At 37.2% G+C, this 27,281-nt stretch overlaps 2 long non-coding RNA genes and 2 pseudogenes across 3 annotated transcripts; all 4 read right to left on the minus strand.

The window, feature by feature from the left end:
* Positions 1-1,431: 1,431 nt before the first annotated feature.
* LOC112177055 lies at positions 1,432-5,559 on the minus strand (annotated as a pseudogene).
* A 17,295-nt stretch (positions 5,560-22,854) lies between these two features.
* On the minus strand, positions 22,855-24,359 carry LOC112179888. Its single transcript, XR_002927950.2, has 3 exons — positions 24,279-24,359; positions 24,048-24,093; positions 22,855-23,117 (listed from the first exon to the last, which is right to left on the minus strand). It is a non-coding gene; the product is annotated as an uncharacterized LOC112179888 (long non-coding RNA).
* A 46-nt stretch (positions 24,360-24,405) lies between these two features.
* Positions 24,406-25,709, minus strand: LOC112179887 (annotated as a pseudogene).
* Positions 25,710-25,850: 141 nt separating this feature from the next.
* LOC121050417 lies at positions 25,851-27,261 on the minus strand. 2 transcript variants are annotated; one of them, XR_005802910.1, is made up of 4 exons: positions 27,209-27,261; positions 26,636-26,759; positions 26,416-26,513; positions 25,851-26,007 (listed from the first exon to the last, which is right to left on the minus strand). It is a non-coding gene; the product is annotated as an uncharacterized LOC121050417 (long non-coding RNA). The 2 variants fall into 2 exon arrangements; XR_005802911.1 differs by having other exon boundaries at positions 26,416-26,533.
* Between the last annotated feature and the right edge of the window lie 20 nt (positions 27,262-27,281).

A 27,281-nucleotide genomic window follows, 5' to 3' on the forward strand; every position in this document is an offset into this window, starting at 1 on the left:
CCTTGGAGGCTGCATAGACTTCATCTTTGTCAATTCCAGAGAGAGACTCAGAGGGTTTTAGAGAGAGAAAGTGTGTGTGTGTGTGTGAGAGAGAGAGAGAGAGCTTGCCAGTGGAGGCATGGTGCCAAAGAGATAGTAACGGGAGTGAGAGGAGGAGAGGGAGGTAGTGGTGGCCGTGAAAAGAGAGCGGGAGAGGAAGGAAGAGAGGGCTAGGGTTTCGGGGAAGAGCTAGAGAGAGGGCGGGGTCACCAGTTTTGTTATAGATAGTGAGTGAGGACCCAGAGTGGAAAACTGACTAAGTGTGTGTGGGGAATGAAAATTTTGGTCCCCGCGTGCCGAAATTTTAAACTTAGTCGTTTCCGCGTTTTTTTAATTTTTAGAATTAAATTGTAGACATCGGTCAACAGTAAAAATCGATGTCAGTAATATGCATAGAAATTGGTATTTGAGGAATCGATGTTAATGACATTTTTTTATATCGCGTGAATTCCTCACCGAGATGTCTAAGGCCAAAATTCTAGTAGTGCCAGCATGGCAGCATGTGGTTACTTGATGTATGATATCTATGATTTCCAATTCCAAAAAGCTGAGGAATTATTTCAAGTTGTCTAGTCAATCAAGAAAAGTCGACTCATGCACTACACCATAAAGTTTCATTGATAGCATTTGAAAAACGCTATGGTATCCTACCATAGTGTTTAAGTAAACGCTATGTCTGCCCCAGCTATAATAGGTCTAGGGCATATCATAGCGTTTTCCGAAAACGCTATTAAAAGGTCTGCATTTATAGCATTTGTGAAGTGCTATTGTATAAGGTACTGTAGCGATTATAAACGCTATTATTACACAATCATAGCATTTAGTGAATGCTCTTAATAAGTATGTCGTAGCTTTTAACAAATGCTATTATACTTATCCAATAGCATTTTGTAGTGCTACTGCCTTTATTTTGTAGCATTTAGAAAATGCCACAATACTTTGAAATGCAGCAAGTATGTAGAGGGAAAGCTTATAATCTGAAAGAATCAAAATACTAAATGACATTCATAAAAATCATGCAAGTATTACATAGTCTCAGCCAACATCTCTGTACTTTTCAACTATAAATACAAATCCTATTGAGAAACACAAAGTCTATATAACTAAACTAATCTATTACTTCTCCAAAGAAGTATCCAAAGCTTGCAAGATATCTCTGAACTGTCAAAGAAAAAAAAAACAAAAGAAAGCTTATCTCAAACTCCATACGAATTATATATTTGCATATACTTATACCATTGAGTTGACAGATTATTTTATCATAACTTGAGTATATATAACATTCTTACCTGCAAGTGCTAAGCTGCTAGCTTATCAGCCAAAGAACAAGATTCTATTTAATGGCAATATCCACCTATAAACTTTTCCCAGCAATATGAAAATTTTCCTTCATCAATTTGTTGACTCAGTTTTGACAGCTGATCGAGTGTCATCCAATTTTCTCTCTACTGCAAATATTGCTGCCATTGTTTTATCTGGGACCGTCTTTGATCAGACTTCACTTTCTCATTAACCATTGAAAGGCCTACTGTCAATTTCTCTGTGAGCCCCACTCTCCTGAAACGAAGTTACTTTCTCAGATCACTTGCTATCAACTGATGCTTTCCATCAAATGCTTTAGCCTTGTTCACTGCATCTTGTCCAATTGCTGAATCTTTTGCAAACATACTAGACACTACATCTTGAGCTCTATTGACATATATACACCCTTCCATTGTTAGGAGATCCATCTTTATCCTGTGAACAAAAACACATTACCCTAAGCTCGTTTGGAATTTTAAAGGGAAATATCAAGACAATTACTGAGTACTTAAAAGAATAAGTTTTTTCATAGTTTATTTATGTATGTACATGATCCCTGGGATCACTAACCAACATACTTCTAGGTAATTTATTGTACAAAAGGATATGTGAATAGGAAAACATAATCAATTTCAATCATCCTTCTATCATTGAAAAGCCCAAAGAATGAAACGTTCACATACTCAAAGACCCTGGAATATCGTCATAAGTTCTCTACACTTGTTTCCATTTCCAGGCAAAATCTAACATACAGTAAAAAAGCACTTACTTCCCTGTATAGGATTTGTTTTCAACAGGTTACAATTCATAAAAGTGTCAGATGTGTGGTGGTTGTATTAGCTACCTCAGCATTTGGTGAAACATTTTCAGCAGAGGCAGCACAAACAGCACTTTCCACCATTCTTACTTCCTGCATAAATTGCACTAATAAACTGCAAGTTTTGGCCAAAGGAAGGAAACAACAAATTGCAGACAACTTTCAAGGAAACTTACTGGCATCTCATTGTTTAGTACATAATTTTCAACAGGAGATATAGTCACAATCTTATCGACCATTGTTGCTCCCTGCAATCCAAAACACAAGTTTTTTTCCTTTCAATATCTACAGCCAAACAGAAGAAGATGCATGCTCATTGAAAATGACTCCCAAACACAAAATCAAAACCCGTTAAAAGTATAAATTGAAGAAGATGCCTGCTCTGATGGCTATAATCTGACAAGGCACATGAGATAAAACCTCGAGTCTTCCCAAGTTTAATCAAGAGAAAAAACTTAAAAAAAGAAAAGTAAAGACATATACATTGCTTATGAAGAGAATAGAATTACTAAGCACACTTTCAATTCCAAGAGAAAGGAAAGCAATTTGAGTACATGACGATAACAAGAGTGCGATTTCAAGAGCTTTGGCATCCTTGAAAGTAACAATTGCAGTCTTTAATTTGTCAAGGGCTCACCTTATTTTCTGGGCAATGGCGTGGCTGTCCACTAACAAGATCGGGTACCCTGACGTTTTTGCCGTCACAAACTGCGCCTCCACAATGCTCGTCGTCCTCCTTTTAACTATATCTCCAGTCTCAAATTAAACATAGAAGAAAACTGCAAACAGTCATTAGTAACATAAATTCAAATTGAGAAACAGAAACCCTAACCCCCAATTTCACATTCTCATACCCTGACAAATTAATCCCAAATTATTATCCTAACTTTCAATGAGATCGAGAATATTTAAAAACCTAAATCCCAATCACGCATAACATAGAGCGAACAAGAAAAAAGAGAAAGAAGAGGAAGATCGAAGACTTACCATCATGTTCCATAACAGAATGAAAGAAAAGAGAGACTGAGAGAAGATATGAGAGACTAAACGACCCTGTTAGTTGATGTGTTGCCTTTTCCAAACTTAAAAATGGTTTTAATTTTACGAAGGAGGGAGATGTGGCGCTCTTTATTTTGGAAGCCCGCTCTTCAATTCAGGCTTAATTTGGGATTGCTGTGCTGTGAGAGGAATCACTTTCGAACTTGCTGTGAGAAGAAGCACTTCCGAACTTGCTGTGAGAAGAAGCACTTCCGAACTTGCTGTGAGAAGAAGCAGCTGAGGTGTTTGGTAAACTGTTTTGAAAAGTGCTGTGAGAACGAAAAGCAATTTCTAGGTATTTGTTAAGTTGCAAGGCAAAGTGCTTTGGCTGTGTATAATTACCAAAATGGGCATACATAGTAAGATATGCTACTAAAATACATAATTTTGTTTTTTGATTATGTAACCATACCAAATGAAAAAATTCCTCATGTATTATTCTTCTACCCTTGGTTGGACCAAATAAATTAAACATTTCAATATGCATATTATGTTTTACTATTACACAAAATAAATATAGAATATTTAGATTAATTTCCCGACCATAGTTCAACGGGAACTATTACACAAAATAAATTAAAGTCACTTGAAATTTGCAACTAAATGGAACTAGTAGATGCATTCATTAGACTTAGTGCAATTGCATTTCTTAACACCTATATATATTTAAAAAAAGATATTCAATTACATACATTGCTTTAAAAGCATCCCATTTGAAATTTATGGCTAAGCCAATACAAGAAAGAACTTAAAATCATAAAAAGTGGTATATAACAGTCCTCCATGAATTTCATGCACGAATGAGCTGCTCCAGAATGAACTTGCTTCAAACTCTTTGGAGACTTTGTGCCCCAACATCCTTTCTCAAAGGAGCTGGTAATTGCCTTGACTATGTCCATTGCTTCGATTCACCTGGGACCATAGTTGTCATTAGGAAGCTTGGATAGATGCAGACATAGGAATGACAGAACAAGAAATGATGAGGAAGATAAGGAACATCGTTTTGATCGTGAAAAAAAGCTCACTTACTGCCCACATAAAAAAGAGATGATAGTTACAATACAGGGGACATGAGAACAGACTACAAATGGATTGTATAAGAAAGAAAAAGCAACCATAGAATGAATATGCCAATTATATTAATATATAAATGACTTGTCTGAGCAAAAGAGAACTTGTAAGAATGATGCAGTATATGTAGGAAGAGAATGGATCATTAATAATAGTCACAGTTTGAAATCTCTCACCTATAAACTACTAATGAGGTAGCACAGCCAGATGCAAAAGATGTGAGAACCTGGCATCATGAACATTCCAGTCACTAGCAATTGCAAAGGCAAGAAAAATAACAGATTGTGCAAGTAATTTATGTTCTACAAGTTGGAATCAAGGGGATGAGAAGAACAAGGGGCATACAACATTCTTCAAAGTCCAAGAATACACTAATTCAGTTTTTAATTAATGTAGTCGATCAGGTCCTAATTCAGTTTTGTCACAAAAGCAATTTAAATGGGGTTTTTGAATCAAATTGGTATTCACAATTGTAAGCTAATGTTAAAAGATCACCTTTCCCTCTATTGCTGGGAGTTAAAAGATAGGTCTGCAAGCTCTTTAGGATCAACCAATAGGCAGTCATGTAACAGAACCTACAATGTAAACCAACTAAAACCATCAAAGAGGAAGCTATGGTTAGAGCAGCCAAGAGTTAAATCAGAAAAAATTCAAAAGCTGCAAAGATCAATCAGAAATTCAAAACATACGAAAAATCTCATACTGTTAACTAGAGGGGAAGAAAACCTAAAACAGATGGAAGAGAGGTCAAAACTATACAACTTAAAAGCAAGGGCTACATTCTGCTTAACATGCATGTACAGAAAGATAACAGTATGGGATTCTAGGAACAAACCCAATTTCAATTGCCTCCATTCCATAATTTCAATTGGCTCACAGTGGTATCGGTGATTCTAGGAACAAACTCAATTTCAATTGGCTCCTCCATCCCATAATCGAGATAGCTGGAACAAACAGAAAAACAAACATGAACGTAAACAACCAACCAAAGCAAACTAATCTTGCAATATGAAAGAAGATTGAATGAATTGAAATACCTTTGTTTAACATGAAAGGATTTATTACTTCATAAGAGGTTGACCCAATATCTCCCCCTCAATCCTGTAATTCATAATCTCAACCTAAATTTTCAATCTCTTCAATTACCCACTAAAAAAATCCCAGAAATTAGAAAACCCACTTGACCAAATCAGCTTCCCTTACGGTTGGAGTGCTGCAGCCGCTTCAGTGTCTGCAGGAGACTCCAGTGACACCGTTTCAGTCCAAGACGTCTGATTTGGTGGACGACCCATCGCTGGATTTGATCATATCATGGGGTTCTACTGGAAGAAGCTTCGTGGTTTGGGACCCTGTGGAGTTTGCGAGGCTTGTCTTGCCCCGAAATTACAAGCACAACAATTTGCAGAAAGAGGAGGAGGAGGAGAAGCTCGATGAGCACAACTGAACCCTATTTGTTTCAATGTAATTTTTCGGAAAGAAGGAGGACAAAATTGGTAGTTTGACAACTTTCATTAAGTTTCTACTGTTGCTCCGTGTTTTTCCCCAAAGCAGCTCCAAAAGCAACCGATTGGTTGCTTCTCAATTTCAGCTTCTAGGAGAAGCAATTTGACCCAAAAGCCACTTCTAGAGAATTTACCAAACACCATATCATAAGTCCAAAAACAGAAGCAAGTCCAAAAGCACCTCCAAAATCAATCCCAAACTGGGCCTTAGGCTTAGTTTGGGATTGCTGTGCTGTGAGAAGAAACACTTCCGAAGTTGCTGTGAGAGGAAGCACTCCGAACTTGCTGTGAGAGGAAGCAGCTGAGGTGTTTGGTAAACTGTTTTTAAAAGTGCTGTGAGAACGAAAAGCAATTTCTAGGTGTTTGGTAAGTTGAAGACAAAAGTGCTTTAGCTGGGTATAATTACCAAAATGGTCATACGTGCTACGGTATGCTACTAAAATACATAATTTTATTTTTTGATTATATAACCATACCAAATAAAAAATTTCTCATGTATTATCCTTGTATCTTTGCTTGGACTAAATAAAAGATTTACTTTAAACCCTTCAATATGCATATTATGTTTTACTATTACCAAGGTTCTAAAAAATGCTAGGCGCTAGTCGGGCGGTGAGCCAAGGACTAGCGCCTAGGGGCCTAGGCGGAAGCCTAGGCGGGGACTAGGCGGTTTTTATTTTTTTAATTTTTAAATTATTTTTATGAAATATAATTATATAAATTCTAATAATCAATAGAGAAAAAATTGTTTAAGAATTTAACATTCATTCCTATTATTAGAAAGAAAAAAAAAATCTCAATGTTATGTGGGTTTGCTAGCTATATCAGTTGATTCATCAAATGACTTCTATAGTTCAATTTGAACAAACGACACATGTCTACCTAGTCCTCTGCAACACCGAGTACTTTGGGTCTACAAACTGACAAAGTTTGAAATTCTAAACATAAGAAATATTAACAAGAAAAGGATGAAAGAAGACAAAACCCACAAAAGAAGCACAAAAAGTAATATAGGAAAAGGTAAACAGATATGAATCTAAACCCCACAAACCCAGAAACATACAGATAGAGTAAACCCAGAAACGCAAGAATCTAAATTTATGGAAAGAAAAAGGTAGAGCCTATTAATCGAAGAGGCTAAACCCAGAACCAAGTGCTCGTTCCAATGGTAAACCAGTCTTTCTTTCTCCTCTTCTTTCGCCCCACTACACTCCCACACCCAACCCTCACTCGCACCAGAACCAAGTCCCCATTGGACCACCTTTCTCGCCGACGCCTGCGCTAGCAAATCTGACCCTTTTGAAAACTTATCCGGGTCGGATTTCGATTTTCTGGAAAAGCCAAACTCCGAGTTGGGCTTCGAGATCTGATTGCATCAGAAGCTAATTAACGATCCAATGGAGAAATCCAAAAGAAAACCTTACAAAAAGAGGAAGAAGCAGAAGTATGGAAGTGATTCAGAATACGAGGAGGAGAAGCAATGGGAGGAGGAGAGGTTGGTGGAGCTGAAACTGGAGGTGGTGGAGAGTTGAGTCAATCCGTCCAGCACTCCGCGCCTAGCGCCCAGCCCGCCTAATGCCGCCTAATACCGTCTAAGCGCCCGCCTAGAAGCCGAACGCCCAGAAGGATCGACTAGCCTCTAATCGGAACGGTGAGGCCACGCCCAGCGCCTAGGCGCCGCCTAGGCGGCCGCCTAGACCGATTTTTAGAACCATGACTATTACACAAAATAAGTCAAAATATTTAGATTAATTTCCCGACCATAGTTCAACGGGAACCATTAAATTCACTTGAAATTTGCAACTAAATGCTAATTAAGTAGTGCAATTGTATTTCTTAACATCTCTATTTCTTGTCTTCCCGAACCATCTCCTTCATGTTTATTATCCTCCCTGAACAATTTCTACATTGGAAAAGGATCCTGCTAGGTAAATTGCCTCCCTGATTGCCAAGGCCTTAGCTACCATTGGCAAAGGGGCTAACAATTGCACTGCTCTTCCAGCAAGCAAGGAAGCAATCAGAAGTTTTCTCCTCCTTACTATCAGATACCGAACAAAGTAAGGAACAAGCAATTCACAGCAACTCATGCCCCAAAACTTCCAAATCCGGCAGGCCAAATCTAGAGCTTAATCAACTCAAACCGTAAACCTACACGAATCATACACCAGAAGAACGTAGCAACATGTGAAAGCTAAAATCATGGGAACTTTACAAGAGTCTCTAGAGGGTTACAGTCATTACCAAAAACTTGGCGAATACCAGTGATGCTTCCCAAACCGTAGTTCCTAGATGCTTTGAATTAGGATCCTGCGGAAGATGGTACAAGCTTGCTACAGTCAGGGCTAAAGAAAAACTAAAGTTGATAATGGCTAACTCATGCAACCGATACAGGATGCCTACTTAGCCTAGTAGGTATGCTGTAGTTTATTATTAGCCATGGTAATAATAAACTATTACAATATATAGGATTAAAGAAAAACTAAAGTTGATAATGGCTAACTCAAGCAACCGATACAGGATGCCTACTTAGCCTAGTAGGTATGCTGTAGTTTATTATTAGCCATGGTAATGCAATAAACATGTACAGGTAGATTGGTAATAAACAGATCAAATTAATAAGTATTTTTGGTCCATTCTACCACCTCCATATACTGAATCATACATATCTCTCTACTTTGCAAATATTAGAAGAATCTACATTAAGTGTTCTTCATCACTTCTGATTCTAAAATCTTTCTTAACGTAAATACTTATAACCCAAAAACAAGCAAACGATCAAAACCTAAATGAACTGCAACTCATGCCCCAAAACTTCCAAATCCATTATAAATGTGCTAGGCGAGTTCAACCTACAACAGCACATACAAACAGTTTCAATAAGACAATCTTTATACAGAGGAAAGCTCTTCGTAACCCAAAATGCATAAAAAATAAATGAAATAGAATTGGAGAGAGAAAACCAGTTTGGAAGTCGAAGTGATGAAAAGGAAGGAGCTTACCTGAAACTGAAATGGGTGACCTTTCAAGAGTTTGCAGTGTTCACTCTCTGCCAAACTCTACATATAATTGGAGTGACTGCATAACTAAAGAGGTTTAAACCTTTATACTTCATATCCCAAATTAAGCAAGGAAGAAACTTCAATAATGCTTAAAAGCACAAACCCAACTCACAAAACAATACCAATTACATGAGCACAAATATGAAATCCAAAAAAAAGATCGAACCTGAGAGTATGGTGAGGAGAGCAAGATTGAACCTTTCAGTGGTGGGAGTAGCGATTATGTGAGAGTGCCGCAGCAGCTTCAGTGTCTGCAGGAGACTCCGGTGCCGCCAGCAAAGACATTTGATTTGGTGGACGACCCGTCGCTGGATTTGATCATATCGTGGGGTTCTACTGGAAGAAGCTTCGTGGTTTGGGACCCTGTGGAGTTTGCGAGGAGGCTTGTCTTGCCCCGGAATTTCAAGCACAACAATTTGCAAAGAGAGAAGGAGGAGAAGTTCGATGAGCAACAGATGTTGCAATGCAGTTTTGACGGCAAAGAGGGGATGAAGATCAAAGTTGAACCCTATTTGTTTCAATGTAATTTTCCGGAAAGGAGGAAGACAAAATTGGTAGTTTAACAAATTTCATTAAGTTTCTACTATTGCTCCGTGTTTTTCCCCAAAGCAGCTCTAAAAGCAACCAATTGGTAGCTTCTCAAAATCAGCTGTGGGGAGAAGCTATTTGGACCTAAAGCTGCTTTTGAAAATTTTACCAAACACTCTAGAGTAGACCCAAAAGCAGAAGCAATTTTAAAAGCAGGTCAGGAATCAATGCCAAACTGAGCCTTAGTCTTTAAGAAGCCCGCGCTCTCCCCTCATTTACTCATTCCTAGTTTCTTTCATAGCGTTTGCAAACAAAACCGCTATTATTAATTAAGTTAATAGCACTTTGAGGATAAACGCTATCATTAAATGCTATCAATACACAATTTTGTTGTAGTGATGGTTTACCATGACGAGAAAATAGCACAGGTATAATTAATTTAGATATCAGTTTCAACTTTCAAGCTATGTACTCAACTTTTCTTATCCTGCTATATATTAAGAAACTTGTACACACTGAGACACACCTACACACATTATATTTATATATACTTATGTGCTTCTCTGAACAAGGAAACACTCAAATATGCTTTTAAGAAAGAAATTCAGATAATCATTTTCCTACTCCGGATCCTACTGGAATTGATTCTCAGTGTAATGATGGTTTACACCCTTAGTTCTAGATGTTCTACTGCATTTGTATGCATTTAGTTAGCACCGAGTTCAAACAAACTTGCCCCAGCCAGTCATTCTGAGCTATTCTAAATGAAATCCGAGGAAAATGATTGTCACCAAGGAATGGCTTTCATTTAGCCTAAATGATTTAGGGGAGATGCAACAGCTTTTTTACATTGATGTTGCATCTCCCCGAAATGAAAGCCATTTATCAATCAATATAAGTTAACATCTAGTTATCCTTCATAGTCACAAGTTTGGTTTTGAATGCTTTAGTGGCAATCTGGCCAAGGAGCTACAAAATAATGGAAAAAATGACTAGAAAGATGAGGAAGATTCTGAAATAGAATCGCATATGATCTTTGTTGGAGAGGAAAGATCTCACATTAGAAAAGTGACAAATAAAATATAACTTATAAGTGGGTGGATCCCACTCAATTGCACCGAGCCCTTTTGTGATTAAAACCCAACACCTATCGGGTGGTTAAGTTGGGACAGTATCGGTACAATGGTGGGCCACGGGCCACGCTTGTCGCTGTTTAACATGGTATCAGAGCGGGTCCTTCTCCAATTGCGTCTCCACATAGGCACGTATCATGAGCCCAAATTAGGGTTCCCTGTATTGCCATCAAAATTACCAAGTGTCCAAAGTGGGCCTTGGATTGTATCGACCAAGTCTCCGATATGAGACTTGTGTCCCAATTTCCAATGTGGAAATTGGATTAATTAATTTCACGTGCAGACCTAGAGTTAGGTTGCACGTGAGGGGGCGTGTTAGAGAGGAAAGATCCCACATTGGAAAAGTGACAAATAAAATATAACTTATAAGTGGGTGGATCCCACCCAATTGCACCGAGAACTTTTGTGATTAAAACCCAACACCTATCGGGTGGTTAAGTTGGGACAGTATCGGTATAATGGTGGGCCACGGGCCACGCTTTTCGCTGTTTAACAATCTTGGATAGCAAGCTATACAAAGAAGTTTAGAGAGTTCATATGATGTTGTCATTTTCCTTCTTCACAACTCTTATATCTTTCTGCGAGTTGATTCAGTTTATCGTCATCGATAACCTCTTCTTCATCTTGACTCAACAAGCAGTTCTGAAATAAGGACGTTTCTGTAGACCCCGTGAAATTCCGAACATCACTTTTTGACGGAATAATTTTTCGTGACCTTTGTTTGGTCAAAGACTTTTGGAAATAGTTTGGGCTTGGGCCTTGGGTCCAAGAATAGCATAAGGTTAGAGTCCAAAATTTACTTTGGACACCCAACAGACGGATATGCTAGTGAACCTAGCCCAATAAGTTAGTTGACCTTTGACCCGAACATCTCTCTTCATCTAATAAGGTTCTTGTAGCTCATAATAACATCTTTGCATAATTTTGAAATATACTTGTGCGTGCATTTATGATTTCTCGTTTTACTTTATTTCTTAACCATTAGTTGAATTCCTACCCGCCTTACCCGACACTTGCTCGTCAACCATCCCTCCGACTTTATAAAAATACTATTTATTTACTCCCTATGTTTTTCAAACTCAAGCAAATTCCGACAAAAATCTACTTTGCCATTTTTCTACCCAAATACTGATAGGAGCACAAAGTGTGACATTTTTAATATGTATTTTCCCTCATTTGGCTAAGTTATTCTCTTAAAATTAATAATTATAATAAAGTTTATGTTTTTAGTTACTTCAAGGTTGGAAATGGTGAAAACAAGTGAAAAAGAGCAGAAATGAGCATAAATTAATGACAAGTCATTTTAGAAACTTTCCTCTTTCATTTTAGGAAATATTTCCTATTTTGTTTTAGGAAACTTTCTTCATTTGAACTTTTCTATTTCTGATTTTTGTATTTTAATGAGAGTCCATCCCATTAAAAACTCTTGAGTGATGAAATCAAGAAAAATTGAAGGATTAATCAGGAAGAATTCGAGGAGATAAAATGGATTGTTTTTAATCAATATTTATTCCTAATTATCTGATTTCTTATTGATTATAAACTCTAATTAAATTCTGATTTTCCTTGATTGTAGGAGTTTATTGTGTGCACAATTCTTGAAGAAATTAGTGCAAATCAAAGGAGAAGAATAAGGGATGTATCTGGTCGCTATTCAAGGCATATACAATGAGCCATTAAGGGGAAAAGAAATCAGAAAATTCATGACTTTGTCAAGAGAAAATCAAGCAAATTTGGAGGAGAAATCACCTCAAGATGATTGGCCATGATTGCATCACAAGAGATGAGAATTCCACTATAAATAGCAGCCATTCTCTACTCCAAAAATCATCACTTCCTGACCAAGATCACTTCCTAGCTTATTAGTTCCTAGCTGAAAATTATTCCATAGCTCTACCCAATTCACTTCTCAAACCTCCATCACATACAAGGCCGTGACCACCATCCTTCCATCAATCTACGAGTTCTTAGGCGCTGAGTCAAGGACGCTCCACCACCACCATAGCAGAGACGAGTTCATCACCTTGTTGCTAAGCCGCTGAGGAAAGCTTCAAAAGTGTAACTATGACTCTACTTATAATTATTGTTTCGGTTTTGTGTGTTTGGATTTGTGAGTTGTGTAATTGGAGACATGAGATTTTCAGAATATTTTTATTAATATTTTTGAGATTTCCAGTTTATTATTGAGTTAATTTCGAGAATTCTTTCATGATGCATGTTATAATCTTGTGCCGTTTTATGTGTTTAGATAATTTTCAGAGTTAGGTTAATAAGTTTGCATGCTAGAATCACGCTGAGTATTCATGTGTGTTTGCTTAATTTGCCAAGAGTAATTATTATTTGTTAAGACGCTGAGTTAAACAAGTAGTAATTAGTTCTAAAGAGTGGTAAAAATCATGCTTTAATGATTGAATGATACTGGAAATTACATGTTAATTGCTATGAGTAATGGATTGGACCGTGACAGCTTTTCATTTGGGCTCTTATCTAGCATTTAAGATGGGCACGTTTTTGTTGCATGTTGAAATGAATTTTCTGTTTTTACACTTAGTAATTTTCGAGTGGTAGTGGTCTAGGTTACGGAAGTCGATCATTGTAGATAATTTTATTTGTTTTGTTTTTTTTTTAAGTAGATTAGAACCAAATCTCAAAACCCCCCATTTTATTCTTTTATTTGTTAATTGACCTTTTAGTGTAGGTGTACCCTACAATCCCCGGACTGAACGATCCCTGCTTATCCTATACTGACAACTACATTTTGCAGGGTTAAATTGTGAGGCTATTTTAGTCCCATCAAATACAAGCTTGGTGAGGCCCAATCCTTATTTGGTCTTGCCAACACCTTAATTTGAGTTTACTTGCATTTACTTATTTTACTTTTATTTTTCCCCATCACTTGGGTTTTTACAACTTCTTGTTTTTACCCAAATTTATTTGCCCAAGCTGAGCCTTTTCTCTTTCACGCGCAAAGAGCTTTTCCTCTTTCCTTGTTCACGTCAGAATTGGGCTGAGAGAAAGGAACCTCGTTCAGCTCCTCCCTTCCATGTTGCTAGCATGCATATGGCAACTCTCTCAGACCTTCAAAAGGGAGAACCCAGCCCAGAAAACGTCATTCACTCTCCTCTTCTCGCCCTTTTTCTCTTTGCTGGGCACATCAGTGTGTTTTCATGCCTCGAAACGCCTGATTAGGGACCTCCGATCAAAAAACTTTCTTTCACCAAAGTTGTTCGTCTATGTCTCCTCTATCTAGCCTCATAATTTCAGCTCCATTGGAGTCCATTTGAGTCATGTACACCCCTCGAAGCGGAAGCTGTTCTGAAACGAGCCTGTTCCGGATTTCTGCTTGAATTCCCTCTCTTGCTCCGCCCGAATCCCTCACATCTTACTTGAGACTGATACAAACACTTGGTAAGATTCTGGAACCATCAAGTTCCCCTTTATTTCTTCAATTTTTAGGCTCCATACGTTCAAAACAACTATTCCACATATTGAGAAGTTTCTGTTGCACTTTGCATGTTCGAGATTGAGCGAACTTCTTGGCCTGCGGCTAGACTCGATCCAATCAGCTCCCTCAGCCCTCTTTCCTGTTGAAATCCTCAAGAGAAACTCACCTTTTTTTATTAGTCTTTGGTGAGTATCATCTTTTCCATAAAACTCTATACATTTTTGGTTGTTATTACGAATCCTTGAAGATTATGAACTTGTCACTGCTGTTGTTGGTATCTTGCTGCCTTAATTTTGATTTGTCATCCATTCTAATGTCTAGGGATTCTGCTAGGTCATGGCTACACCTTGAGTATTAGAATCGTATTTGGTTCAAAGGTTATTTGTTGTTTGTAGCTGTCCAAATATCATGTTTCAATGCATTATGTCATCGAGCTACAACACCTGCCCATATAGTATTAGAAAGTAACCTGAGCTATAGATCATTAGGAGCATTAGACATGCCTCTTAAGTGTGTTGGATTTGTGCTAGAACATGGTTATTTTGAACATTGAAATCATGCTTGATCATAGAGTTTATTTGTGTTATTGTTGTCCAAACACCATGTCTTCAAAACATCATGTTAGTGAGCTACAAGACCTTCCCCTTATAGTATTGAAGGGTGACTGAGACTTAAACCCTTTAGAAGCTTTAGATCCTTTCTATAGGTGTCTTAGAGTCTACTTAACCAGCCATTTTGGGTACCAAACGAGCTTTACACAAAAGAACCAATTTCTGCAGTTTTCAGTTTCCAGTATAATCTGACCCAGCTGCATTCCTTTCAAAACTGGAGCTGAACCGTTGAGAATTTGGGATCTGTTCCTTCTGAAGAAAGATAGTAAACACATATATGAACATTGTAGAATTTGAATCACCCCAAAACAATTTTTCTAGAATTAGTTATGTAATTTTGAAATAGGTGGACAGAAGCTGTTATTTCTGGAGAAAACCTGCACATTGTTTTACTTTAGCTTCTGAAACCTTTACTCTTCACATGGCTTCACTCAAAATTCTATAACCATTTCATTCTTACTGAGTTGGTTGTTAAACCATCTTCTTTCCAAAATTTTCCAAGAATCACCTCAAGTATTTTGGACACTCTTCCTTGACCCTTAACAGTTCCTACGTAAACTCTGTTTCCAGCTTTTGACAATTCGTCTTCTAAAGATGTTTTTGCCACTTTTTCCTGAAAAACCAACTCTCCCTTAGAGCCCTAATGGTTTGGTTATTAGTTAGTAATTTGGTTAAAGGAAAGGTTTTCTTCGGAGAGTAATGTGAGTGAATAGCTAGCCTAGTTTATCGTGATTAACGTCACTTATTTGGTCTAGGCTTGATATCTTGGTAGGATCTTGTGAAGTGGTGGTTGCTACAAGGTTGCATTGAGGCCAAGTGCTGCAAGAGAAAGCTCGAGTTCCAGGTAGGGGATGCCTTTAACTCTATCTATGCTTTTCTTGCATATACTATGTTTTATATGAGGCCTCTTGCATGTTTTGGAAATTATCTGTTTTTACAACTTGAAATGGTTTGCGTGGATTGGATTGATGTGTTGGCAATTGATGGGGATGTAAGGAGAGGTCAGTTCCTCCTTAAGCCCCCGGTGGTGGGCAGTTTGCACCATGCCCTTGTTATCTCCCCTTTGTCTCTAGCCTTGTGATTAATGAATTCCGGAAAGTGATTGGCTAGATGGACGGTTGTGATGGAAGTGTGAAAGATGATCAATTGCCGTGCGATTGTAATTACGTGGTGACGATCACGTGGAAGCGCAAACCGGTTTTTATCTATTATTTTTTCTCAAAACGATAAATCATATTTTTAAACTTAGATATGGGGGCGGGCATGGACAATGACTAGATGTAGGAGCCTAACCCCTACTTTAGTTTTTTTCGCAGGCTGTTGTTGTCGAAGCTTGGGTACGAAGGATAATCCTTGGAGGCCAAAATTTGTTTTGTTTAAAGTTTATTTTATTTGGCTTGTTTGATTTCGTTAAATTTTTGTAACGTTATGTATGGTTGATGATGTGTGTGATTGCTTACCACCAAAGTGGAACCCTAGGGTTAGAACCTCCATTTGAGTTTAGGTCCTAGTGGGCTAGACCTAGAAGACTCACGTAACTTACCATTCAATGAATTTAATGCAAATTTGGGCTAAGAACTAAAAATTGACATAGGTTCTAAAACTCAACACAAACACCACCTTCCTTTCCTCTTCCTCGCCTAGTTCGTAATCTTGTGATTACGAGCCATGCCCACTATACAAGCCCAAAAATCTCGGGCTTATAGATTTCTTGTTTTCTAACCTAGAGACCTTGTCTCTTTGAGGAATTCTAGGCCCAAAACACTTACTCCAAGTGTCGCGGGTGTAGGGTTCCTTGGGGAGGCGGTGCTGTGGTGATTCGGTCTCCGGGTCACCACAGTTTCTGATCCCATATTCACTTCACAATCCTTCACTCACACGCTAAAGTGAGAAGTGAGATCAAGGAAGCTGTCTTCGATCACTACAAGGAATTGTGATGCCACCCATTGGATGATTGTATCCAAATTCTTCTTCAACTTGACTCAGCAAATCCAGGAATAAAGGCTGGTTCAGAAAAGACATTGGAATCACGAATCGCTTCGTCTTGCTCTCCCCAACAGAGACTGCAAAAGCACCTTCGGGGATATCTGATGTCTTTGAAGCAGGCTTAGTGTTAAGAATTCCAGGCAACCGGAAACCCATGTATTTTATATTTTCAAGTGAAGGAACAAGAAAAATAATTCACAAGACTTCAGAAAATTTGAAGCTTTTTTTTTTGTTTTTTTGAGAATATGAAAGTTTGATGCTTAGCAAGGTGAAGACTTGAGTTTCTAGTGAATTAGATGATGCATGTGTTAGATGTCTTAAGAACAAGACATTGTATTAAGCTGGACATAGACATATATATGTTACTGGTATGGAATCAAATTATCAAATTGAGGTTGCAGACTTAATTAAATCATGTTAGTCCACCTCATTAATCTGTTTTGATTTCAAATTCAAATGAGTACAGTTATTAGGATAAATCTGATTAGGACAAGTTTGAAATTGTAGTTGAAATGGCATGACAGTTTCTTGATGGAAGAAACTGCCATGCATGGTTAAACTCTATATAATCAGGTTTTGGTCCCTGCTGATACACGCCCTTTTTCTCATTCATAAAATAGTCCCATCTACTTGTAGAGAATCATAAAGGTGTAATCAGGAGAAGATCAAGATGAATGAATCAAGTTCTTCAAGTAAGTATGCAGTTCTTCTAGTTTTAACACTTTCTGGAAATTCTGGGATTGATGATACTGTATGTATCCTTGCTCTATTTGCACAGAAATGTCTAATTACATGTATTCATTATGAATGTAGATTTGTGTTTGTTTAATGTATAGTTCTAACAATTGGTATCAGAGCCTGTCTATGTTCATATGAATTACATGTTCTGTGCGTTTTCAATTTGAATTCTGGGACCACACAATAACCCGCATATAGTTTGAACATATTTTGTTTGAATAAGAATGCATACATATAGATATAAATCTGAATGTTGTTAATATAGATTATTAGTATGAAACTATGAATTCATCGATTTACATTGAAATATTTGCTTCGACTAGTTGTTTTAAGTATATCACATGTTCTGTGATTCTGATACATGTTTTAATAAAACTCATCTCAGTAAATCTACTTATATATATATACACTGCAGTTTATCAAATTACTTGATCTCCCATATGTTTTCTTGACATTATATGCTGCAAAAGTGGCTATAAATAAGAAAATCTCCAGAATTGGGAAGATCATAAAGACAGCAATAAATCTGACAGAATAAATTTCATTTACTTCATGCTATCATAGTAGCCTAGTATACAAGAAACTATCTACCTATTCTGTCTACTTCATACAAGATCACATCATAAAACTTAAAATCAAATTGATGTTAATTTCCAAAGAAATATGCATCAAGCATTTGGTTTATGATTGCATGTGCATATGCAGAACTGCAACATGTAGATTTCCTCAAATTACTGCATTGATTGTTTGAAGGGAAAAATGACTAACTCTAGAAGGACAGGTTCAAAAAGATGTGAAAATTTGCTTGACTTAGTACATACTGATGTGTGTGGCCCTTTTCCAATAAATACCATCTGTGGGAATTGTTATTTCGTTACTTTCATTGATGACTTTTCAAGATATTGCTATATTTATTTGATTTCTGTAAAAACTAGCCTTGGATACCTTCAAAATCTTTAAAACTGAGGTTGAAAGACAAACTAGAAAACTTATAAAGGTTGTTAGATCTGATAGAGGAGGTGAGTACTTTGGAAAATATTCAGAAAAGGGCCAGCACAAAGGTCCATTTGCACTATATTTGCAAGAATGTTGCATCGTGGCACAATACACCACTCCATACACTCCACAACAAAATGGAGTTTCAGAAAGAAGGAACAGGACCTTGATCAACATGGTTAGAAGTATGATTTTGAGATCAGGCTTGGCAAAATTTCAGTGGGGAGAAGCATTGAAGACTGCTAACTACATTTGTAACAGAACTCCAAGCAAAGCAGTTTCTAAAACACCTTTTGAGTTGTGCACTATGCCAGAAAAGCAATCAGACGATAGAGGAGATCTGTCGTCTGATTAAAAAAAATTCTGTTGTCTAGTACAGTGCAGTCTCTTGGGGCATCAGACTACAGATTTCCTCTGTCGTCTTATTTATCAGACGACAGAAATTTATTAAGTCTTCTGTTGTCTGATGAAATCAAGACATGAGTGTTGAGACACACAAAATATATATATATTTTCCAAATTAAATTTACCTCAACAAGTATATGGGTGAATACAAAAAGGGAAGATATATAAGAAGCACGTGGCTTCTGGGAGAGAAGAGATGGATTGCAAGTAAAATGTGTGCAATTTAGCTACTGTTGGGCTATTTATAGTTTTGCTTTGATTATCAGAAGACTAAAAGCAAAAAAGGTACGTAGGAGTGTAGGACTATGTGTTCAAAGGCCAAAAAAAATATATAATTGAAGGAAAGTATAATTCCATCAAGATTATCTGCAAAAGCACTCCTAGACTCCACATAATAAAGAAATCAAATAGAAGATAAATACAAGCTGGCGTGGTCTTCACAGAGAGGATGATTCCCATTCAAACTAAAATTGATGAGATCCATTCAATCTCGACAACCCAAGCATGATAAATATAAAAAGGCCCTCGTAGCCAAAGAAAAAGGGGGGCCGCAACGTGAAGAGGCAGCAGGAGGACAAGAACGTCAGGAGCACAACAGCGTGGAATTGCAGAGGGAGGAAGCATCTTGGAAGACAAGGTTCAGAGGAGATATTCAAGACACCACAAAGGTTGAGATTTCCTCCCTTCCATGCTCCACCTTCTCTTTGAATGCTCACAGGCTCCGCCTCCTCTTTGGGTGTTCACAGGCCTCTCAACGATGCCGTACCAAAGTAAAAACAAAAGAACAAAAATACCATGCCGGAGCTGCGCCTCCGATGACCATGCCGGGCAGCGTCCCGATGACCATGCCGGGCAGCGTCCCGATGAACATGCCGGGTAGCGTCCCGATGAACATATCAGGGCAGCGCCTCCCCTGTAGGCCTTGCGCTCTCAAATCCCAGCAACAGGCCTCCCCATATTGTAGCAGCGACAACTTTGCTCTCTCATCTTTGCAGCAGCATCTCGTCTCTGTGGCACTTTCAAACTCACAAAAAAAGTCAAAGCTGCAGGTTACCCTTACTACTGACGAGCCACGCACCTCTATTCTTTTGGATGTGCTATTCCTTGATCATAAACCATGACCATTGGTCTCGAAACAAATAAGAAAAGCTGCTCCCTCCATGCCAGAAGCAAGGCAATTGGTCACTACTGGAGCTTTGCCGAGGCTCCTCATGTAGCTGAACACCATCACAACAAATGAGTAAAACAAAAAGTTGCAAAACATGTACAACTCACCCGGCCAAATCGATAAATGAAGCTGCAACGCGCTTTGCATTCATAAATATAATGCAGAGGCTTTTACGTGACCAGGTTGTGAAGCAGAAGCCTTTCACTTCTATGTGAGAAATCTGGACTCACTTTGTCCATCAAATCCCAGCGGTGAAATCACGCTGTCAAAGATTCTTGCCTCCACTGGTACCTGCAGCACATACAAAGGCTCTGTCAAACAGGGGATTGCAAAGAATGGCTGAGAGAATGACCGATCATGGACAATTGATTATTGTTCTGGGTCTAAAAAAAGAAGAAGAAGAATATGACAGTCATGTAAATGACAAAGTCGAAAGCTTTAAACTCTTCAAAACCATAATTTTCAAAGTGCGTTGTGCTACAACTCTGGATAAAAGCTAAACAACGAGGCTATCTCCAGGTGCTTTGAGGAACCACAAAATATATATTATAAAGCTAAGCAAGAAAGGTTGATTTGTTAAAGCATGCTGCAAGATCACATGGCATGCAAGTCAAACAACAAAAGACCAATTAAGATGCCCAGCTATGTGGTCTCTTCTCAATCAAAAGAAAACAAAATCCATATTGATCAAGGTGTAATGCAAGGCAGTGAGTCTACCTTAATTAATCATGGTGGATAAGCTTTTGAAGCAAAAAACAAAAAAAAAAACAAAAGAGACAAGCACCGATATAAGACAAGGAGACCAAGCGGTGGTGTTGCAGACAAATATAAATCAATTGAACTTTGATAATTGAATTATACAACTCACCTCTTGGGAAGCCGCGTTCAAGTTGTTATGCCTGCACACAAAGAACAAAAGTCTTAATCAATCACTTGAGATTCATGTGGAGGTAGCTACAAGACAACAAATTTCATTGAGATAGCGATTACCTGTCTTAGTGCTCACCAGGCATTCAGGAGAGAAGCACGAAATGCAATCCCAGCTCACCAGGTGTTCAGGAGTGATGCCCAAAGTGCAATCCTAGCAAAGTAAGTGAAGAAACCTGGCAAGTGAAAATAAGCAAAATCAATTTCTCTTCAAAGAAGCTCAACAAGGAGTTATTACCCAGTATTCATCCACGATTAATTGAAGTGTAGAATCAGGAGGAGAAGGTACTTACCCAATTTCTCACAGGAAGAAGCAATACAGCAAATTTCGAGCTTCAAGAGTTGAGAAATTCCTTCTAGTTGAAGACCCAAATCGCATTCCATCTTCAGAACCATCTCCGATTCGACTTGGCGGAAGCACCGAGTTCGTGTTCTGTCTGGGTTTTGGGTAAAGACAGTGAAAACAAAGAAAAGAAAATGAAGAGGAAAAGAAAATGGAGAATGGAAAAGAAAGCAGCTAGGCCTCTGTATCGCCTTGAGCCTTTAAAAAAGGCCTTGATGGATGTGGACCAAGGAAATTACTTGCAAGCAAAGCCCATCTTAAATTTGGGTTCATTCAAAGAGTTCGGCGACACTCAACAGAACGGGTGGCCGAATCAAAAATACCCGGACATCAAGTTCTTAAAAATGCTTCAAAGCCCAAGATAAAATTGCTTTTGGTACAAAACCAAGAAAGCTCAAAGCCTCAAATCATATGAACTACAATGGTTTGATCCCTTCACAGGGTATGTAGGCAATCTAGCGACCCACTAGATGCAACCACAAATTCAAATCGAATTCCTGACTCCACCAGTCAAATTCACCCAAACACCAAAAAAATCAAATCATTCCCAAATTACCCAAATGCAAATTCAAGGGCTCTAAACCCTCACAAATATCTCAAACACAAATCCAAAAATAAATGGGTCATCTACCCATCTAAATCCCAAATGTCTGGAACTACATGTGGTTTGATCCCGCAAGGGTATGTAGGCAATCTGGAATCAAATAATCTAGATGCAACCGCGTCCTAAACACTATTCCTATTCCAAAAATCCAAGCCTTCCAATGGGTCATTCACTCATTGGAACTCTTGAACTACGAGTGGCTTGATCCCTTACCGGGTACGTAGGCAACCCATTCCAAAATTCGGGTGCAGCCGCAAAAACAAACAACCACACACTGGTTTCTTTATAAATGGAATCAAAGGGTGTTTCCCTTGTAACAAGAGATTGTAATTAAGAGACACATTCTGTCTTGAATGGGTCGAACCCGAAATAATTAAAATTCTATTCTGTTAATGAATATGAGTGAAATTACGTTGGGTGACATTTTACACTTTGTACAATTTTTGCCCAACAATGAGCTAACTGTTTGCACTAGTGAATTCAAACGACAGATAAATGTCGTGTGATCTAGAAACAAATAACATCCTTATAATTTGTATGATCTAATGCTTATTCCAAAGACAGAAAAATGGTCATTTCTGTTGTTTGAATGCACCAAAGTAGAAGATATGAAATCCTATATGTTGTCTGAATGGACTTATAATAACAGTTTAGTGTTGTTTTATTCAAATTCCAATAACAGTTAACTGTTATTAGCATTCAGTTCAGATTATATTTATCTATCGTCTTTAGTAGCCTACAATAACATTTATTTGTTGTTTTAGTGCACAAGTAACAACATATTTTTTCTTGTATATGTTGTTCTTAGACATGTCCAACAACATATTTGGATTTCATTTTGTCGTTGTTTTTTATTTCAGATGACAATTTTCTGTTGTTTGAGTGCACAAGTAACAACATATTTTTTCTTGTTTCTGTTGTTCTTAGACATGTCCAACAACATATTTAGATTTCATTTTGTTGTTGCTTTCTAATTCAGATGACATATTTGTATTCTCGTTGCGCCACAATTATGTAAATCTGGAAACTACCCAATGCACTCATCAAATATGGAATCCATTCATAAAAATACCAATATTTGATTAATCTGTTACTGCAGCTATACATACATTCATAATGGAGCTAAACTTAGTAAACATCAGTTCAATAACCCATAGCCGTTGGCATGATCAACAAGTGGAACCCAAAAAACACTGATATCTCATACTGTTGATCATGTTTGGTGAAGGCAGATTTAGGTGGTGCATCAGTCTCTTCAACAGCTGGTGCATCAGTCTCCTTAACAAAATTTTCCAAGAAACTCATAATGACAAAGATCTACCTCCCAGCAGTCATGGTTCACGTGGCTTCACTTCTATTTCAGAAAATCCAACGTCGTTTTGGTGTACAAATTGTATTCTCCAACCTGAAAGAACCGGATGGAGATCATGTCAAATACTCCATCTTATTCAAGCTTCATTTCACAAGGCCAAACATAATATAACTAGACCACAAGCAAGCAAAAAAAAAAAAAAAGGAATTTTCTCCAGTTCATGAGCTTCATGCAATATTTCCTCCAGTTCTAGAGTGCATGCCTAAAAAAATAATAATTAATAATTGCATGCCTGTCCACATTAGGAAAATGCTTCTGGCCCTATTTATGGAGGTTAATTTCTTATTGATAGCAAATGTCTAAAAACTTGCCACCATTTACCATCTACGGTAAAGCAATAAAGTGATCAATCATCCAGTCAAAGTCCATTTTGACTCCATTCTCTCCTTGATTCAATGGAAGCACTGTCATAAAAAATTGGTAAACTTTATTGCTTTTGTTTCAAAAAGCATTTAATGATATTGCCATATCTAATTGCTGTACAGAAAAAAAATTTACATTAACTTTGAATAGAAGCAAAGCAAAACTAAAGTGTATACTTATAGAAAGTGTGGTCTTTTTGCTGACAGAGGTTTAATGTTGAAAAAAAGAGGTTAAACCACACTAAATAAAATGAGTCATTGCAGAAAAAAAAACATTAAGATAAATTTTGAATCAAATGAAAACAAATCTGAAAACTGGAGTTAGTTTGAATACCAAACTACGATTTTCATAGTTAATTCTCAAACCACCTTCAAGCCTGTTTTGAGTTTAGTGATGTATTTGCAATGAACAAACAGAAATGATAACATGAATTTCAGACCAACTATAACAAAAAATATAACACATTTCAATGATCTATGATATTTATAGTTGTAACAATCTTTGTGAATACTTAACCAATAAATGCATGCATTGACTATCAGTTTACTGTGCAGAGTATGCATGTTCGATGAAGAAGGTAAGTATCAAGTCAAGAGTTACCACTGGTGTTGAAGACTTTGTCAGCGAAATCATATACATGAAGTAGCTGCACATAAATAAATTAAAGCAGATTTTAGTAAAAAGAATGGAAATTTGTATAAACAATAAATATTTGTATTATATTTGGGAGTTACAAAATACGAAATGTAAGTAAACAAAATCAATAAAAATGGACTCTTTAGAAAGCCATATAAAAGGCACACATATGCTATATACATATTTGATACTCACCTCAAGAACTCTTTCCATTATGTCCATGTCCAATATATTGGGTTTGAATCCAACCCCATTTCCAGTAATCGAATGAGGACCAATTACCATTGCAGTAATAAGTCAAACAGGACAATAGATCTTTACCTCAAAAACTCGACAACTCTCCTACTGACTCTAAATAATAGAAAGGCCCCTGAACACTGTACAAAGCATTTAGGAAAGAAAGAATTTGAAATAAGGTCAAACCAGTAAAAAATATGAAATTGAGTATTGGTCTACCTAGTTTACCACCATTTAGTATATTATTACTTTCAACAAGCTTCACTCCATATATCTATCATGACAGAAAAAGATTGAACATTACGAATTAAAGAAATAAAATAGAAGATAATGAGACACATCACAAAAAAAATGAATAAATGAATATATGGATAATGTAACTTCAGATATTTTTACCTTACAATCAGGGTTTTGAGATTTGAGATACTGTCATCAACCCTAGATATGGTGCCTCCGCTACCAATTCCCATCAAAAGATGTTGACTTTTCCATTAGTATCCTCCCATATCTCTGGTCCTGTAGTTTCAAAATGTACCTGTTGTTTCACCATTTTAAGATCAGTCCTACATAGCAAAATGATGCAAAAGTTTAATAATTAATTAAATCAGGTACTATAAGCAAATTTGTAGAATTCGGTACCTGAGTATTGGCAGGGTTTGAGAATTGTTGGAGCATAAGGGCATTTGGAGTGGATTCTAAAAGGTCATAAGCCTTCTTGACAGTTCCTCCCATCCCTTTTGGAGGGTCAGTGAGAATCAACTCAGCTCCTAAGGCTCTCATACACAACCTTCTCTCCAAGCTCGTGTAAGACGGCATGGTCAAAACCATCTTGTACCCTTTCATTGCGGCCATAAAAGCCATGTTGATTCTCATGCATGTTTCCTGATGTTGGATCTATCAGAGTTTTCTGTTAATACAATTAACATAGTCGTTAGTGAAGGCTGAAGGTATAATGTGTAAAATTTGAAGACAAATTTATCTCATCAGAGGTTTAGGCTTTTACTAACCACTCCAGGAGTTAATAAGCCTTTCTTTTCAGCATCATTGAACATAGCAAGTGCTGGTTTGCAACAAAACATCATCAAAACAATGAGAATTGGAGTCGCGGTGAAGTAACATATTCAAGAACTTTTAGTCACCAAAAAATTCTAGAGATTACAGGAATGTATGCAGAAATATAAAATTCAGTCATAAAAGGCATTACTTGTTATAGAATAAACCATATCCAAATTCACAGATCAAAAGTGAATAGTCAAAAACAAACACAACAAAAACTTTACTTTCTCAATCTTAATTTTACAGTTGTAGAATGAAGAAGAAATAAGAGATACACCTGAAACACAAATCTTCTGACAGATAGATCACTTGAATCAGGAACAGTAATAGCAAGCAAAATCAATCACAACCCAATATCAAAAACAGCATATATTCGATTTTGAAGCATCCAATCCTTGACTCATTAAATACAGGACCCATAAACAACTTCAATCAGAAAATCTGAGATTTAAATAATACCTTCCACTTGTTTTCTCTTAAGCAAGCAAGAGTTTCTGATCTCTCTCTTCTTCTTCTTCTCCTCCTTCTTCCCCCGTTCTCTGGAAACAAAGAATAATTATGATTAAAGGACAATTATCAAGAGGACCTTCTCTGACTAGCTTCTGTAGGTAGAACAACTGGATCCAATGCCCTGCAAGAAAAACCACTGTGATTAGTACATTACTTCCAAAGGTGATAAGCTCCACATTTATAAAATGTCTCCAAATGTTTAGTTTTGGTGGAACTTCAGTCACCTACATTTTCTCTTTTTGAGGTACAAACAGTAATACCATGAAACAATTTTGACATTGTTATAGTAGAAGAAAAAGAACTTTGTTGGTGAGAAAGGATTAACAACTGTTCCACTTCTATAATCATGCTGACTACATAGTTGAAGGCAAAGAAACTAGTCAAACTTCGTTAGAGAACTTTTAGATTTTCGCACTTTTATTATTTCAAAATTGTTTTGGTGGAGGAAGCAACTGTTTTGGATCTGTTTAATACTTCTCATGAAAAGATAAAAATTAGAGATAACCACAAAATTACAACACAAGGACACCTGCAAATGAGCATTGCTCCCGTCCATAGGAGCAAAGGTTGAATATATGAGTTCGTAACATAGTGTGTGTTACTCTTTTTTCAACTGCTATCATTCTTCTGCAGGAGGTTATGAAAAACTAGTTAATATTATCAGGTGTACATCCAAATCCAGAATGAAGGCAAAATTTAACTACAATTACTATATAAACAATGATGAACAGACATGCAAATAAACATACACTAAGGATTAGGTTTTTGCTCAGACGCATAAGTGGTGCGAGACCCCATATGGCAAATATAATGACGCCAACTGATGGAACCAATTTGAATACAAGAGGATAACCTTGCAAAACATCATATGACCTGCATAATAAAACAACAACTGTTTATTAATATCTAGAAAAGAAGACTCCACAAATCACAAAAGTAGAGCGCTAGAGATGGCACCAGACTACTGACAAACATGAAAACCTGCATTTACAGTATATGCACCAACTGATCACACAAGTATCTCATGGAATTCCAGATACTATTAACCAAGCCAAAACACCAAGTTATCCTTCTAACTTGTCTAGACTAATATTCCTGAGTAGTTTTACTATCATCTACCATTGTTACTAGAGGTCAAAAATATTATTGTTGCTCATAAGTAGGGAGAGTAGGATATTAATGACAGAGTCAAACATGATACATCAAAATAACCTTCCTGAAACTCATCCAGGCCACCAAATACCTATTACCATTAATGGGACAAAAGGTTTGCAACTTAATCTTCAAACAAGAGAAACTAATTAACCCTAAGAGGGAGATACCTTAATGTTTGTCAAAATCTTCCCCTCCCCCAAACTTCACACACGTCAATTTTATACCTAAATCATAGACAAA

This window comes from Rosa chinensis, chromosome 7 (assembly GCF_002994745.2).
Source record: "Rosa chinensis cultivar Old Blush chromosome 7, RchiOBHm-V2, whole genome shotgun sequence".
NCBI lineage: Eukaryota > Viridiplantae > Streptophyta > Magnoliopsida > Rosales > Rosaceae > Rosa > Rosa chinensis.